Consider the following 5,000-nt stretch of genomic DNA (forward strand, 5'->3'; position numbering starts at 1 on the left):
GGCTGAAAATTTTCACGATCACATGACCCCTAACATTTGGTCTCTTAATTCGCCAGATCTCAATCCATTGGACTATTACATGTGGAGCGTTGTTGAGAGAGAGGTCAACGAACACGCCCATTATACACCAAAGATTCTTTGAAATCTGCCATAGTCAGTGTAATGTCCAAAATGAACCAGGACCACTTGATTCGAGCAGGTAGATGATTTAGATCTCATATAGAAGCAGTTTTTGAAACTGAAGGTGGCTTTATTGAATAACATTATAGAAAAGAAGGTATATTTTAATCCTTATAGCACTTTTTGATAAATAAAGTTATCATCTGTCATTATATATGTTTTTTCATAAACATAAATCTGTCCTCGAATATCTTACACACCCTGTGTGTGTGTGTGTGTGTGTGTGTGTGTGTGTGTGTGTGTGTGTGTGTGTGTAAAACAATACCCCCTATTTTTCTAATACATTCATCATCTCTATCAGTTCTTCGATAGGGTTTTCTAAAGACTTTGAATTTCTTACTATCGCAGAGAGAGATGAATTTCACATGGTGTGATTTTGGTATAGATTTAATCTTCAGGGTCTTATTCTTTTATTTTTATGGTGGGGGGGGGGGGGGGCTAATTTCGATTGTTTATCATCCATCTCTCGTCTTCATCTCTTCCCTCCTCTTCCCTACACCGTCACTAGGTTATTGTGTGATACTAGTAAAAGAGTACACCTCTTTCCCTCGTTGTCGGCTTTTGGCACTGAGGACAAGTAAGGGTTTTCGGTTACCTCGGAGATGCGAACAGTGGTACATTAGAAACATCAATTTGTAGGGACTGTTGCTATCGCAGCTGCCTGCCCTGCTGTTTGCTTCTCTCTTTCATGCTTTCTTTCTTTCTTTCTTTCTTTCTTTCTTTCTTTCTTTCTTTCTTTCTTTCTTTCTTTCTTTCTTTCTTTCTTTCTTTCTTTCTTTCTTTCTCCTTCCTTCCTTTTCTTTATTTCTTTCTTTCTTTCTTTCTCCTTCCTTCCTTTTCTTTCTTTCTTTCTTTCTTTCTTTCTTTCTTTCTTTCTTTTTTTCTTTCTTTTTCCATCTTCCCTGAGCTATATATGACTTTTACTTCCCGGAGCTATAGTAGAAGACACTCGTCCAAGGTGCCACACAGCGGGACTGAACCCAAATCCGTGTAGTGGGGAAGTGGTTATTTTGCTTCATTCACTACGAAATTTTCAGGGAAGAAAAAGTCACTTTTACCTCTAACGTTAGACATGAACACAAAATGAAAATAGTTTTGAAAAAAGAAACTGACTTTTTCGTTTAACTCCAGTGGGTATAGAGTTTCTAAAGGCCCAGGAAGGATCCCTGTGTAAAATAAAATTCCATATAAAGTCATTTCCTTCAGTTATATTTGTAAAACATCAAGCAAAGAAGGGCAAGTTTTGATGATAGAATTAGAAAAAAAAAAAAAAAAAAAAAAAAAAATGTAGAAACAAACAAGATAAAGTTATATAAATATAACAACTAATACAACATAATCAAACAGTGAAATTACAAATGGGCTGACCCATTCGCACACTGCTAAGAACATAATAACTAGGCCGTCCGAATATCCTACAACGTTGTCCGATCAACACTCGTTATTTTAAATCTGTATACACACAAAGCGGCCCTTAAATATATTGTGCAGACTTGTGCCAATCTCATGGTCGTTTGTAACCGAAGGGGGTCTTTAAAAGCCAAGCTAAAAATTGCCTAACGTCTCCTGTGTGTTTCTGTTTGATGCTGTGATAAATTTATTGGTGGGGTCCTCAGTAATAACTTATCATTTGTTCCTCTTCTGCATATCGGCTCTTTGTCTTCCTCCTCATACAATATGCCCAACCTTCAGTTTTATAGATGCCTGGAGTTGATCTAATGGACACGTGGCAGAGTGGAGCTCTTCGTGTCTTTTAGACACCTTTTGCCCCGACATGTCAACCTTGTTCTTTTATGTCCTCTGCCCCGCTTTTATTTTCTGTTTTGCCTTCGCGAGTGTCTACCTCTCCACTCCATTATCCATATTAGATGGAGTGATTCTGGTGGGAGTTAGCTTTCGGCAATATCCGCTTCTGCGACAGAGGTCAAGGACAGCTTCTCAGCCATTCCCGGAGCTTAGATAAAAAAACAGCTACAAATACAACAGTTAGGCTAATTTGCTCTGGTTTCAGTGCTTTAGTTTCTGCACCCTCGACGAAGCCTAGTTCAAAAATTACCAGCGATCTTCAGATGTCATCCGGACAACAGATCTCTGCTGGCCCCTTCTGATCACATATCATTTCACGTTACATCCATGCTTAACAGCAAGCCAGATTATATTATAAAGGTGATAACAAGCTGTCAGTTAAAGCCACAGCAAATGCCCGTCACTGTCACCATTATATTACCTATGTACTGCAATACATAGTGACGTGTGTATTGTACCATCTCTCTCCCTCTCGTTCTCTCTCTCTCTTTATATATATATATAGAGAGAGTTATTAATATTTCTAAGTCTCTCTAAAGGAGACTACGGCAGCGGTACTGGAAATTAATAGTTGGCTTGGCGATAAGTATTTATATATATATATATATATATCGTTCTCTTTATCTCTCTCTCACTCGCTCTTTGTCTCATACATATGTGTGTGTGTGTGTGTGTGTGTGTGTGTGTGTGTGTGTGTGTGTGTGTGTGTGTGTGTGTCTGTGTGTGTGTGTAAACCTATATGAGCAAAAAGAAATACCTTAGCGTCAATGAGCACCATAAACAAATATATGTACATCAAATACTATACAACATAAATTCTCAATTTATTAAAATTATTTCCGCCTCTAGAGGATGTATCCTAAATGCCAAACGGCAATTAAGATCAACTCTACTCAACTGGACAAGGGCAGATTATCTCAAGATTCAAGAAATTTTCCACACCTGACTGGCCATTAAAGAAAGCAACATAATTATTGTCTATATAATTAACATCATGAAACATTCATTATGAAACATTATAAAAATACGCCTAGCTCTGTATTGAAGTGAAAGTAAATATTTCCGAGTATTTTACTGTGGTCGTAGGAAACTAGACACACCCTACATCGGCCATAGTTCCTTTCAAATATTCTGAGGCAAGTGGAAACCTCGTTCACCTGGAGGCGGGAAAGGCTGGGGTGGTTGTCCTTTTAGGAGCAGAAAGATTACTTACTCTCCAATTCTTCCTATTAAGAAATATTTCATTTGGTAACATATTTGAGACACGCTAAATGGATGAGTCATTTTCAACGTTTTCTGGTTGGCAAGAGAATCAAAACGAAATTTGCTATTGTTATTGATGTTGTTGTTGTTATTGCTATCGTTACTGAGTTTTTGTTTGGATTTTGGCTGATCTTATATGTGCTATGGAGCGAGATAATTCAGTTTCTTCCTGTATATATTTTTTAAAATACAAACACTTGTTTGTTATCGTTTGTTGTAATTTCTGGAGGCGTGTACATTGTTTGTTTTAAACTCCTGACATTAGAAAAGTATTTGTTTGATAAATTAATGTCTGTTTTTTGTTCTTACAAACGGGGTAAAATGCAAATGATAATATGGGCCTGGCGAACGGTGAACTCAGTTCAATCACTCAAATAATTCGTTCTGTACATATAATCCGAAATGTAGCATATCTTGCCAAGACAAGAAACCGAAACAAGAACAATAAAAACAAGAACAATGACAACAAGGACAATAATAATAATATTATTATCTCTGATTTCGGCACAAGGCCAGCAGATTTGATGGCTGGTAATTAGTCACTACCTCATTCCTTGACTGTTTCTTTCTTTTATTTATTTTTTTTTTTTTTTGTATTTTATCGACAGCGGAGGATTGAAAGACAAAATAGATTGCAGCGGGATTTGGAGTCAGAACGTTAAAAATCAAAACAAATATAGTATGAATTTGTGGTGGTGGTGGTCGTCGTGGGGAGACTAAAATGGAACAGTCTTTTCCCAGAGGTAAAGAATGACTTTGTATAGGATCAACACCCTACCTACAAGAGAACAGAAAATTTACGGAATCATCAATGATAATTCAAAGTAAAAAAAAGACCTGGGAGAGGAAGACCTTACCTCATAGGAACATAAAAAGAGAAACCTTAGAAAAAGGCAAGGTCGAGAGCAGTGGAGAAAAGTCATGCATGGTCGATGTCCCATGATGAAGGCATGTCCGAAAGAGAAAAAAATCATCTGTCCTCAGTTATGTTAATCGAATTCACTATACGACCTCTTTCACCATAACCAACAGACAGTAGGAGTTTGCTCTTCCAGGACAAAGTAAGGCGTTGGGGCGACATTCATGATGGACTCGGCTGAGAGCCGGGTCTACACAACACACAGTATAGTTGTTCGACATACCTCCACAGAGAAGCAATACCCAGATATTGAATGAATGCAAGGAAAACGGTTTCGTCGTTCTGCGCGCATCTCAGAAAGCCCCCAACTAACGCCACCACAATCATTTATACCACTCTGCCATTGTTGTTGTTGTTGTGTTAATCGCAGGTCAGCCCTGATGGAACGCCTCATACTCAACGGTATTTCCATAATCATTGAACGGAAACATATTAAACACAACCATTAAATGCGATGGTGTTGATATAACCACTGAACAGGTTAGGGTTAGGGTTAGGGTAAGGGTTAGGTTTAGAGCAACCAATAATGCTCTCTTTTCTAAAAAAATTGGGGTGTCATTTCGTGGTAGATTCGGCGGGTATTACTTTCAGATGAATTAAGCGGCAAAGAGATCTTCGAAATAAAAGTTTCTTTCGTTTAAATATCAGTATATTTCAAAAGTTTTTAAAAAACATCAAAAAAAAAAAAAAAAAAAAGCTGCAAAGTACTTTGTTGCTTCATTGCTTTGACCCGTTCCTAAATCTAGATCAGTAGATTTGGCACAAATCTAGAAAAAAGAATGATCTCAACACTAGAATCAAACCACTTCAGCAACAAATTTATGTTTGTTTT

At 37.5% G+C, this 5,000-nt stretch overlaps 1 long non-coding RNA gene and 1 other non-coding gene across 3 annotated transcripts in view; both read left to right on the forward strand.

Annotated features, from left to right (window-relative positions):
- The window catches only part of LOC149137852 (uncharacterized), a 74,980-nt gene extending 74,646 nt beyond the window's left edge, over positions 1-334 (forward strand). The window contains exon 2 of the long non-coding RNA XR_016244249.1: positions 1-334. This exon is cut by the window's left edge and continues 798 nt beyond it. This is a non-coding gene — a long non-coding RNA (uncharacterized LOC149137852).
- Positions 1-5,000, forward strand: part of LOC106883135 (uncharacterized) — a 274,310-nt gene that overhangs the window by 226,537 nt on the left and 42,773 nt on the right. The gene's annotated exons all lie outside the window — the stretch shown is intronic.

This window comes from Octopus bimaculoides, chromosome 1 (genome assembly GCF_046866305.1).
Source record: "Octopus bimaculoides isolate indiv1 chromosome 1, ASM4686630v1, whole genome shotgun sequence".
NCBI lineage: Eukaryota > Metazoa > Mollusca > Cephalopoda > Octopoda > Octopodidae > Octopus > Octopus bimaculoides.